Source organism: Vigna umbellata, chromosome 4 (assembly GCF_029865625.1).
Source record: "Vigna umbellata cultivar VRB3 chromosome 4, Vumbellata_1.0, whole genome shotgun sequence".
Taxonomy (NCBI): domain Eukaryota; kingdom Viridiplantae; phylum Streptophyta; class Magnoliopsida; order Fabales; family Fabaceae; genus Vigna; species Vigna umbellata.
The window spans coordinates 71,981,964-71,994,387 of NC_142168.1; positions in this window are offsets into that span (position 1 = coordinate 71,981,964).

Consider the following 12,424-nt stretch of genomic DNA (forward strand, 5'->3'; position numbering starts at 1 on the left):
AGTTCACCTGAGAATCTGTCGCATCAAGGAGGTAATGGGTGGGCTCTTTTCTTTGCCGGTTTGAGAGAGGGAAACGTAAAATGGCGCCTTCCTTGGCTTGAGACTAAACCATCTATCCAACATTGTGTGCAACTTCCCTAACATACCTCTCATAGGCTAGGTATTGTATTAACTACAACCCTATTTTGGTCCAAAGACAGTTCGGATATCCTATGAAGGGAGCGCCTTCACCAGATTATCTCACAGCCTTCTTCATCTACTATGAGGACGGACATTGTACTGAAATGTTGAGGAGAGTCAGAAGTGCCTGGGAAAATGTGGTGCGAGCAGAGAAGGACCTGAGGAGTGGAGTGATGGATAGCAGGGTTAGTTATCATACCTGGATTCTGGAGAGGGTAAGAGAAGTCAAGTTGCCTTTCAAGCCCATCAATGATCAATCGGCGAGTGAAGGCATCCAAGCCCCAGAAAGTGAAGAGGTGAAACAGCTGAAGGTTGAGGTGGAGAAATTGAGGGTGAGGAATGCTAGGTTGGAAAATGAATTACAGAAGCTCGCAATGATTTTGTGGATATGAGGAATGATAACGAAGAAAAGTCACGGGCTTATGAAAACATTGTCAAAAGCCAGAAGCAGAGAGAGATTATACATTCCGAGTAAAACAGGATCTTGCGGCCGCAAGTAAGGAGTTATCCATGAGGGTGAATGAGAAGAATGTGGCTCTAGAAGAGGGCAGACAGTGGAAACAACTCTATGAAGAAGCCAAGAGGGATAAAGGGAAGCCCTAAAAAGACTAAGGGAAGCGCAAGTCCAAGTACAAGAATCGGGGCATCAAATGAAGGAAATGGCTACATCATTTGAAGCGGAGTTGAATCAGGAGCGCTGGAAGCTGGCAGAGGCTGAAGGGGAATATCGAGCCATGTTAAAGCAGATGGAGGATTACATCGAGGAGCAGGAGGAGCGATGGAGGTCGATGGAATTTGAAGAAAGGCATCAGGCCTTGATAAAGCGAATGAAAGAGCACATCGCAGAGCAAGAAACGGCCGTAAAGCATTGGAAGGAAAGCTTCTCTCAGTTGGCTGCTTTGGCAAATGGGGCAATTGAAGACATCCCAGAATGGTGTCGGAAGCTGAAGCGAGTACCCACTTTTATAGCCCACCAGTAGAGATAGAGCTTTTTATTAATCACTGTAAACGGTTGATAGACGAGATGAAATCCCTCATCACTCGGGATAGGAATTGATGTATTTTGAGATCTTTATGATTTTTTCCTGTAAGAAATGTAATGAACTTGTTTCCCTTTAAATGAAAGGTGTGGGATGTTGTTTAGCATCTGCTTGTGTTAATTTCCATCAGTGATGTCATTACAATCTTGTGATTTCCCCCTATTACTAGCATGCATCATCTTTTCTTTTGTTCAGCATGTTTCATTTCCATCTAATTAATTAAAATAATAAAGCAGTACGCGTGAGAAAAAACGACGACCAAATTTCCACGACATCCCTACCGGACCCGGGCAAACTCAAAAGCCATGGCAAGCTGGGAGGAGTCACAAGAGTCTCTCAAAACGGATGTTGGCCAGTTGAAGGACCAGATCGGCCAGATCTTGGCGACGCTTGAATCCATGAAGACTGCTGGAGAGTCTTCATCTACGCATGTTGGGGGGAATGCTCACCCTTATCCTCCAATGTTCAACGCTGCGAGCCAATCTGTTCCTTTCCCACTGTATGGTTTACCTCCGGGTTACGCTCCTCCTGTAGGAGAGTACTCAGAAGCTGAGCACGCTTCATTCTCGTTTCCCGCGACTGTCAATATACCACCAATCGGCACTCAGGGACCTGTCTTAGTGTCGGCTCCCATGGTGGGCACGGGAATGAATGAGACCAACACCACTGATGGAATTCGGGTGACCCCAGTACCGCCTGTGGTTGCTAGGGAGGATTTTTCAGCCGAAGCTGCACCACACGCCACGGTGGTTGGGGGATTCGGTAGCCTCGTTGGAGCTACGGGTAGGTTGGAAAGTCTGGAGGCGAGGTTGAGAGCTGTTGAGGGTTGAGAGCTACGGGTTTGGAGATGCGGCCAGATTAGTTTGGTTCCGGGCTTGAAAATCCCGCCTAAGTTCAAGGCGCCGGAGTTTGAAAAATATAGGGGTAACACTTGCCCTAAAAGCCATGTGACCATGTACTGCAGAAAGATGGCTGCGTATGCTCATGATGAGCAGCTACTCATCCACGTTTTCCAGGAAAGTTTGGCTGGGGTGGCATTGAACTGGTACACCCACCTGGAGCCATACCGAATTCGTTGTTGGGCGGATCTAGCTGACGCCTTCGTAAAACAATATGTATACAATACTCATGTTGCTCCGGACCGTCTGCAGCTGCAGAATATGACAAAAAAGGACAATGAAACTTTCAAAGAGTACGCCCAACGATGGAGAGAGTTGGCTGCGCAAGTTGAGCCGCCGTTGTTTGATAAGGAGATGGTGTCGATGTTCGTAAACACACTCCAGCCGCCATTTTATGAGCATATGGTTGGGAATGTATCTGTCAATTTTGCTGACACCATCATCATTGGTGAGAGGATAGAAATTGGATTGAAAAACGGGAAGATAGCATATGGCCCACCTGCAGCTACAAACTACAAAAAGCCCAGTTTCAATCAGGGGAAGAAAAACGAGGGGGAGGTACATGCTGCGTCGGTAATGCCTGCGTGGAGAGGACGAGCTCCCAATCCTAATTATCGGCCATACTTAAACCCACCTCCTTATGCTGCTAACACCACGTTTGTTCACCAAGCTAGGCCTCAACAACAAGCGTATTATCCACCGCAGCGTATCCCAACCGAAGCTGCAAGACCGGTCGCAAACATGGGCCCAAATCTGAATGTGGGTCACAACAACAACCCAAGGGGAAATCAATTTGTTAGGTTCACCCCAATCCCTATGACCTACACTGAATTGTTACCTAACCTAGTCAAAAAGGGTCTGGTCGCCATTTGTCCGATGAAGCCTGTACAGCCGCCGTATCCTAGGGGTTATGACGCGAATGCCAGGTGTAGTTATCATGCAGGAGGCGTTGGCCACTCGACCGAAGGATGTATGGCTCTCAAATACAAAGTTCAGGCTCTGATAGATTCGGGTTGGTTAAAGTTTCAAGAGGACCAGCCCAACGTCAATACTAATCCATTGTCCGGGCACGGGAGTTCCTCGACGAACGCCGTCGAGGTTGGAAACCAGATCTGATAAGAGATGTGGGCGAAATCCGAAGTTCTAGGAGGTTTATCTTTGAAGCTTTGTTGAAGAAGGGCCTAGTGAAGGGCGATTATGATCTGGGTATAGCGTGCGCACTCCATCCGGAGGCCGGGCACTCTATTGAGGAATGTATGGAATTCGAGATTTTTCTACAAGACTTACTTGATAGAAATCTGATGCAAGTGTGCCGCAAGGTCAGAGAGGAGGAAGTATTTGCACAAATTGGTGGAGAATCTGATGTGACTCTACCCGAACCTTTGGTGATCCATTTTACTAGGACCACCCCTGCACTGGTAACTGAAGGAAATCCGTCTGTGGTCATCCGAGTGCCAACTCCTTTCCCTTATAAGAACGAGAAAGCCGTCCCATGGAGATATGGGGCAACTGCATTAGAGGGAGAATATGCAAATCCGACTGTGGAAAACATATCAGGCATTGGTGGAATGACCAGAAGTGGTCGAATCTTTACACCACCAGAATTGGCGAGAGAAAGAACCAATGATAGGGAAGCATCAATGGCTGCAAAAGCAAAGGAGTTCTTGAGGGGGAAGAACGTGGAGGCCGAGGAGACCCCCGACACAGAGGAGAAGAGGGAAATATCTGAAGAAGAAGTTGGTGAATTCCTAAAGTTCATACAACAGAGTGAGTACAAAGTGGTGGAACAGTTGAATCGCATGCCTGCCCGGATCTCCTTGCTAGAATTACTCATGCACTCTGCCTCGCACCGAAAGTTGTTGATGAAGATACTCAGTGAGGCTCATGTAGAACAAGGTATTTCTCTGAACAAGTTCGAGGGCATTGTTGGCAACATCGTTGCTAATAATTACCTCACCTTCACTGATGAGAGATACCTGAGGGGAGAGGCATAAGCCCTTCATGTCTCTGTGAAATGCCTGGATCACGTTATAGCGCGTGTCTTGGTGGACAATGGCTCCTCTCTGAACGTCATGCCAAAATCGACATTGGAGAAGCTCCCCTGTGATGGAATGCATATGAAGCCGAGCTCTATGATTGTGAGGGCATTTGACGGCAGTAAAAGGGTAGTGATGGGAGAAATTGAATTGCCCGTTCAAGTCGGTCCTTGTGTCTTTCAAGTGACCTTTCAAGTTATGGATATCCTCCCGGCTTATAGCTGTTTGTTGGGTCGCCCGTGGATCCATTCTGCAGGAGTTGTGCCTTCCACACTACACCAAAAGCTGAAATATGTTATGGGAGATAAGCTGGTGATAGTATCAGGAGAGGAGGACCTCCTTGTGAGCGGACCATCATCCTCCCGTTATATTGAAGTAGCCGAGGAAGCTCTCGAGGCAACTTTCCAATCTCTGGAGATCGTGGGAAACACCTACGTGGAGCCATTCGCGATCAGCCCCATCTGTCGCGTGCTTCTATCATGATGGCCAAAGTCATGTTAAAAGAAGGTTACATGCATGGGAAAGGTTTGGGTAGGTATGGACAGGGGCGAGCATTCCCTCTGGAGGTCGTCGAGAACAAGAATAGGTATGGCCTGGGATACAAGCCCACCAAGGAGGATAGGAGAAGGCTGATAGAAGAAAGGAGGGAGCGCAGTCTGGCTCGGATGGAAAGACGGGAGCCCAAAGTGGGAAGAATTCGTATCTGTGACCTCAAGGAGAGCTTTCGCAGTGCTGGTTGGGTTAACACTGGCCACATAGCAGCTGTGGGAGATGAAGATGGATCGGAAGGTTCCAGTTTCGTGTGGGCCTGCTCCCCGGATGCACGACTCGACAACTGGGAGATGCTGGATTTGCCCGTGATGCTTAATTTGAATAAGATGTAATAACTTTAATTAATCCTATAGCTTTACCCGGGGCTTTAGGATTCATGACTTACGGGTTGACGCTTTTAGTTTGTTATGCTCAGCGCGATAATCAAAGTGTGTTTGTTTGTGTTTTATCATCATTTTGCATTCCTCGTCGTTTTTCGTTTATTTATTTCCTTTTCATAAACTCAAATAATGCAGATATGACAATGAATGTTTTGAAAGTAATTATGTTGATATTCCTGATTTTGGGCGCCCCGTCAATAATACGGAAGATGATTGTGATGATGACCCGGAACCCCCTCCTGAACTGTTGAGACTAGTGGAACAAGAGTGTAAGGAGATGAAACCTCACCAGGAAGATGTTGAAGTACTCAATTTAGGGAATGGGGATGAGGTAAAGGAGGTGAAGATCGGTACAGCCATGAAAGCAGAAGTGAAAGAAAAATTGTGTGACTTATTGAGGGAGTTCAGGGATGTGTTTGCTTGGTCTTACAATGACATGCCAGGCCTCGATACAGATATTGTACAACACAAGCTCCCGCTCAAGCCGGAATGCCCACCGGTAAAGCAAAAGCTAAGAAGGATGAAACCGGAAATGTCCTTGAAGATCAAGGAGGAGGTACAGAAGCAATTCGATGCAGGGTTTCTAGCTGTGGCGAGATACCCAGAATGGGTAGCAAACATTGTACCGGTGCCTAAGAAGGATGGTAAAGTTCGGATGTGTGTCGATTATCGAGATTTGAATCGCGCAAGCCCAAAGGACAATTTCCCATTACCACACATCGACACCCTGGTTGATAATACAGCCAAGTATTCACTGTTTTCGTTCATGGATGGTTTTTCGGGGTATAACCAGATCAAGATGGCGCCAGAAGATATGGAAAAGACTACTTTTATTACATTGTGGGGCACATTTTGTTATAAAGTGATGTCTTTTGGACTCAAGAATGCTGGGGCAACATATCAAAGGGCGATGGTGGCACTTTTCCATGATATGATGCACAAGGAGATTGAAGTTTATGTGGACGACATGATCGCGAAGTCCGAATCAGAAGAAGAACACGTCCTCAACTTGAGAAAGTTATTCGAGAGATTGAGGAAGTATAAGCTTAGGCTGAATCCCGCCAAATGTACATTTGGAGTGAAATCCGGGAAATTGTTGGGCTTTATTGTCAGCCAGAGGGGGATAGAGGTGGATCCAGACAAAGTGCGAGCGATAATGGAAATGCCTGCGCCTAAAACGGAAAAAGAAGTTCGAGGGTTTTTGGGTAGATTGAATTACATTGCTAGATTCATCTCCCACTTAACTGCTACTTGTGAACCACTGTTCAAGTTGTTACGAAAGAATCAGGCTGTGGTGTGGAATGAGGATTGTCAGGCCGCTTTTGAGAGAGTCAAACAATACTTACAAAACCCTCCTGTATTACGTCCACCAGAACCAGGAAGGCCACTCATTTTGTATTTGACTGTATTGGACAAGTCAATGGGTTGTGTGTTGGGTCAGCATGATGAGGATGGCAAAAGAGAGCACGCTATATATTACTTGAGCAAGAAGTTCACAGACTGCGAACAACGATATTCATCGTTAGAGCGGACTTGCTGCGCATTGGCGTGGGCCGCTCATCGTTTAAGGCAATACATGTTGAGTCATTCCACATGGTTGATATCCAAGATGGATCCTATCAAGTATATTTTTGAAAAGCCTGCTCTTACTGGAAGGATAGCTCGATGGCAGATGCTATTGTCAGAGTACGACATCGTATATGTCACTCAAAAATCTGTCAAGGGTAGCGCACTAGCAGAATACCTGGCTCATCAACCCCTTTGTGATTATCAACCAATGCAACCTGAATTTCCTGATGAGGATATCATGGCTCTATTCGAAGAGAACAAAGAAGACCGAAACGAAAAAGCGTGGACGGTGTTATTCGACGGAGCCTCGAATGTGATGGGACATGGAATAGGGGCAGTGCTTATCTCCCCAGAGCGTCAGTATATACCAATGACGGCAAGGTTGTGTTTTAGCTGCACAAATAACATCGCTGAATATGAAGCCTGTGCCATGGGTATTCGAGCAGCAATTGAGTCTAAGGCAAAAATTCTGGATGTGTATGGAGATTCGGCTTTGGTCATCCATCAACTGAAAGGAGAATGGGAAACTAGGGATACAAAATTAATTCCCTACCAAGCTTACATCAGGGGATTAATGGAGTATTTCGATTCCATCACATTTAACCATATACCTCGAGAAGATAATCAATTAGCAGACTCACTGGCCACCTTGTCGTCAATGTTTGAGGTTGATCAAGATGCAGAATTACCAAAAATCAAAATGAAAAGCCATGCAGAGCCAGCATATTGCCACTTCATCGAGGAGGAGTTAGACGGTAAGCCTTGGTACTTTGATATCAAGCGTTATCTTAAAACCCGAGAATACCCTGAGGATGCGTCTGAAAACGATAAAAGAGCACTAAGAAGGTTGGCCGGCAGTTTCATCTTAAGTGGGGATGTTTTATACAAGAGAAACCATGACATGGTCTCCTCAGATGTGTGGATGCAAAGGAAGCCGAGTTGATATTGAAAGAAGTGCACGAAGGTACATTTGGTACACACATGAATGGACATTCGATGGCTAGGAAGATCTTAAGAGCTGGTTACTTCTGGTTGACCATGGAAAACGATTGTTGCATACACGTGAGAAAGTGTGAGAAATGTCAGATATATGCAGATAATATCAATGTGCCACCCACTACTCTGAACGTGTTGTCTGCACCATGGCCATTTTCGATGTGGGGAATAGATGTCATCGGAGCTATAGAACCAAAAGCGTCAAATGGACATCGCTTCATACTAGTCGCAATCGACTATTTCACCAAGTGGGTTGAGGCTGCTTCGTATGCCAACGTGACTAGAAAGGTTGTGGTTAGATTCATAAGGAAGGAGTTGATCTGTAGGTATGGGCTACCTAACAAGATCATCACTGATAACGCTACCAACCTGAACAATCAGATGATGGCGGAGTTATGTGAGGAATTCAAAATTCACCACCATAATTCCTCTCCTTATCGTCCAAAGATGAATGGGGCAGTAGAGGCTGCTAACAAGAACATCAAGAAGATTGTGCAGAAGATGGTGGTCACCTACAAGGACTGGCACGAAATGCTTCCTTTCGCTTTGCACGGATACCGCACATCAGTACGAACATCAACTGGGGCCACGCCGTTCTCGCTAGTGTATGGGATGGAAGCGGTACTTCCATTTGAGGTCGAAATTCCCTCCTTACGCGTGTTAATGGAAACTAAGTTAGAGGAAGCTGAGTGGGTTCAAACCCGATTCGACCAACTCAACCTTATCGAAGAGAAAAGGTTAACAGCAGTGTGTCATGGACAGCTGTATCAAAGGAGAATGAAAAAGGCGTTTGACAAAAGGGTGCACCCAAGAGAGTTTCATGAAGGCGAACTGGTGTTGAAGAGGATTTTGCCCATCCAAAAAGATCATCGAGGCAAGTGGACCCCAAACTATGAAGGGCCGTTTGTGGTGAAGAAAGCATTCTCTGGTGGGGCACTAATTCTCACAAGGATGGATGGGGAGGAATTACCGTTACCGGTTAATTCTGATGCGGTCAAAAAGTTCTATGTATGATGATTCCGTGATAAGGGTTGCCGTTAGCGAATATTAACATTGCCTTTTAAATTGTTGTAATCTGTGTTATTTCATTCAATAAATACCGCATATTAAATTTTTGTTCATACTTTCTGAAATTATTGCATGTCGCGCTGAGCTGTTTAGGTAAATAAAGAGGAATGAAAACGAAAATAATTGAACGAATGTCAATAAAAGCATCACGGGTATTCAGTCGGCTTAGCTCGGTCCTGGTGGGTGTCGTAAAAAAAAAAAAATAAAAAAAATAATAAAAAAAAAAAAGAAAGCAAAAGAAAAGACACATGTTGAATTCGTTGTCAATGAGGTTGTCAAGGGCGTAGTGTTTTCGAAAAGCAAAAGCAAAATAAATTTTGAAAATACCAAAGTTGGGTCTTCTCCTGATGCAAGGTTTCGGGGGTAACCATCGTTCTTTTCCGCTAGAGCATCTGCATTCATACTACTTGAACCCTCAACCTTTTCATTTCCCATTAAAACAAAGGGTTGTCATGAATACAATACTGGGGCAGTGTTCATCATGGTACTCATCCCCAACGATCTGTTGATTGGGAGATAAAAAAAATAAAAATAAAAATAAAAAAAAAGAGGGAAAAAAAACAATGAAGTCGATGTGTCAACCACTACCGAGTTTTATTCCAGGGCTAAGGTCGCGAGAAAGTAAGGTAAGCAAAGATTCAGAGTGACGTGTGGCCATTTTTTCTTTATCCAAACGTTAAAAGAAGTTTATCCAATTGCACCCCTTTTGAGCCATAAATTATATTTGTTTTCATCACCCCCGACAAGAATCATTAGCACATCGATGTCAACCTAAAGGGTACATCAAGGGCATCCGAAATCAAGGAGGGGATTTCTGAAAAAAAAAGAAGGAAAAAGAAATAAAAATATATAAAGTCTCAAAGAAGTACACAACAGAGACAACGAAGCAAGCGACCCAAAAGGGGAAGAAAGAAAGAAAAAAACAGCAATGAAAATAAAAGGATGCCCGAAGTTTCAAATCTTTAGGATAGTTGACTCGACACCTTGCAAATGATTCTTGTTGAAACAATTTAACCGCCAAACACTTATTTGAGCCTTCATTATCCATTTCTTTCAAAACCCTTTGACCTTTGCCACGGTACAAGCCAATAAAAGTCCACGCTGACTGAAGACTGTTTGTCCTAATCTTTCTCACGATTTTAACCCTGAAACGAAATGATGTGGTGAATGACACAATCACTCAAAAGAAAAAAAAAAAGAAGGAAAGAAAATAAACATCGAAAAAAAAAAAGAAGACAAAAAATGTGAAGTCTCCCCGTCAATCAAGAATCGCCAAATTGGGGCAATCCTTCCTACCCGAACCTTTCCACCTCTCCAAATCAAGTTTACTATACGCAACAAAGTTGGGGCAGCCCTTGCGGGCCATGCATGTGTAGATACTAAAACACCTCCCAAAGTAAGAAAAATTCAAATGCTAACCTTACCCACAGGTAGTCATTCAACCATCTGCCTTTCGTACTCATCTCCCGCACCTTTTCAGGTTCAAGCTAGTGCTAGAGGGAATTTGAACCCCTAGTTACGTTCGCTTCCTTGCATCAAAGAACCCACTGCTCTTGCATTATTTTGATTGAATGCATTTCGAACGTACATCGCGTTTGACGTCAACATTGACAACGGATTCCAAGCATAGAATTTTCACAAAAAAAAAAGGGGAAAAAAAAGGGGAAAAAAAGAAGAAAAAGGTGCAAGAAAGAGAAAGCGAGAGCAAAAGAAGGGAACGAAACCAATGGCTCATATGCATTCATGCACCATCATAACATAACATCATTTCATAGAAAGCAAAGAAAATTGTTCAAAAATCCGTAAAGGGAAAATGAAGTGGTGAAAAAGGTTAGCAGACCTTTATATCTAAATCTCTCTAATGTTTTGCTCAGTATCTACCAATGTTTCTTCAAAAAAAATCTGAATCCCAGAGTTGTTTCTACGATAGCTCACCTCACACACAGTCATCCATAGGGTTTGTACACCCTCCACGAGGTTAGTACACCTCATAGCATTCATCCATAGGGTTTGTACACCCTCCAAGAGGTTAGTACACCTCACATCATTTGTTCAGGGTTTGTACACCCTCCACGAGGTTAGTACACCTCATATCATTCACCCACAGGGTTTGTACACCCTCCACGAGGTTAGTACACCTCACACCATTCATCCACAGGGTTTGTACACCCTCCACGAGGTTAGTACACCTCATATCATTCGTTCAGGGTTTGTACACCCTCCACGAGGTAAGCACACCTCACATCATTTGTTCAGGGTTTGTACACCCTCCCCGAGGTTAGTACACCTCATATCATTCATCTACAGGGTTTGTACACCCTCCACGAGGTTAGTCCACCTCATATCATTCATCCACAGGGTTGGTACACCCTCCACGAGGTTATTAGACCTCATTCACTTCCATAGGGTTGGTACACCCTCCATAATGTCTACACACCCCAATTCTCTTAGCCTTGTTCATTTTGTTTAGATTTCCCTGTTTATTCCTCTCTCATTCTGTTTGAAATCCAGACGAAATTAGTATTTCTATCTTTACTTATCTTTTACTCTGATAATATAAAAAACGTCGTTTGTCATATTATCTAGTAAAATCTAAGTAAAGAGGGGCAGCTGTCAATACCGAATTTCGTCCGGATTGATTTTTGACTTTACTATTAATGTGTTCTCCTATGTTTATTATTTATTTAGTTTTATTTCTTTATCAATTTCATTTTTATTTTTATTTTTATTTTCGTTTTTATCCCTTTTTACTATTTATTTATTTTTTGTTATCTATTATTATTTTGTATTTATTCTATCTTTATTTATATAAATCATCTTATTTTATTTTGTTCTCCCTTTTATTTATTATTTCCTTTTTGTTTTGTTTTACCTCTTTATATTTTATTTTATTTTAATATAATTAATATAACTAAAAAAAAAACAACAAGAAGAAAAAGGCATTTTTGTTTTTTAGTAAAAAGAAAAAAAAGAAGAGAAAGGAATGTTTGGGGTTAGGAGACAGGGTACGGGGTGCGCGTGTTGGGAGGAAGGGGAGCAGAAACTGTTTACAGTGTACGCGGGTGATGGCAGAGACGTTTTGGGAATGGCAGAGACGTTTTGGGATGTACGGGATCGGTACAAGGGGATGTTGATACGGGGCACAGAGAAAGGATCAATAAACACATAGCGAGAGAGAGCAGAGGGGAGGATTATTCTGGTTTTGGACAGAAAAGAGAGGAGAGTTTGGAGGAAGAAAAGAAAAAAGGGGATTTGGACATTGTCTCTAAGACCTTCATCTTGGGCACCATTGGTGAGGGCTTCGAGAGGGCATTCACCACGTTTGGCACCTGCAAAAAGACGCGGAAGCCAGCTTGGAAGAGGAAGAGGAGGCACCGGATTCACATAGTTAACGGCGGCCAGTGGAGCTCCTAGAGGTAAGCACGCCTTATTCACTTGCGTAGTCATACTGCATTATACTGTGATGTTGCTCTGTTTAAGTGTGTTTGGATGTATGAATGTTCCCGTCCGTCGTCATCCTTCCACGCACAATCACCCTCCCATATTCACCATGTGACTTCCCATGTATGACTTTGCCACTAATATCTTCAGTTTCAATCTCCTGATTACCTTGTTCCTGATCCTCCTTGTACTAAAAAAATAAGCAAACAAAAGAGACCAAATCAATATCCAGCCAAACCCCGGCCTTCTCCAGTGATTTCAAC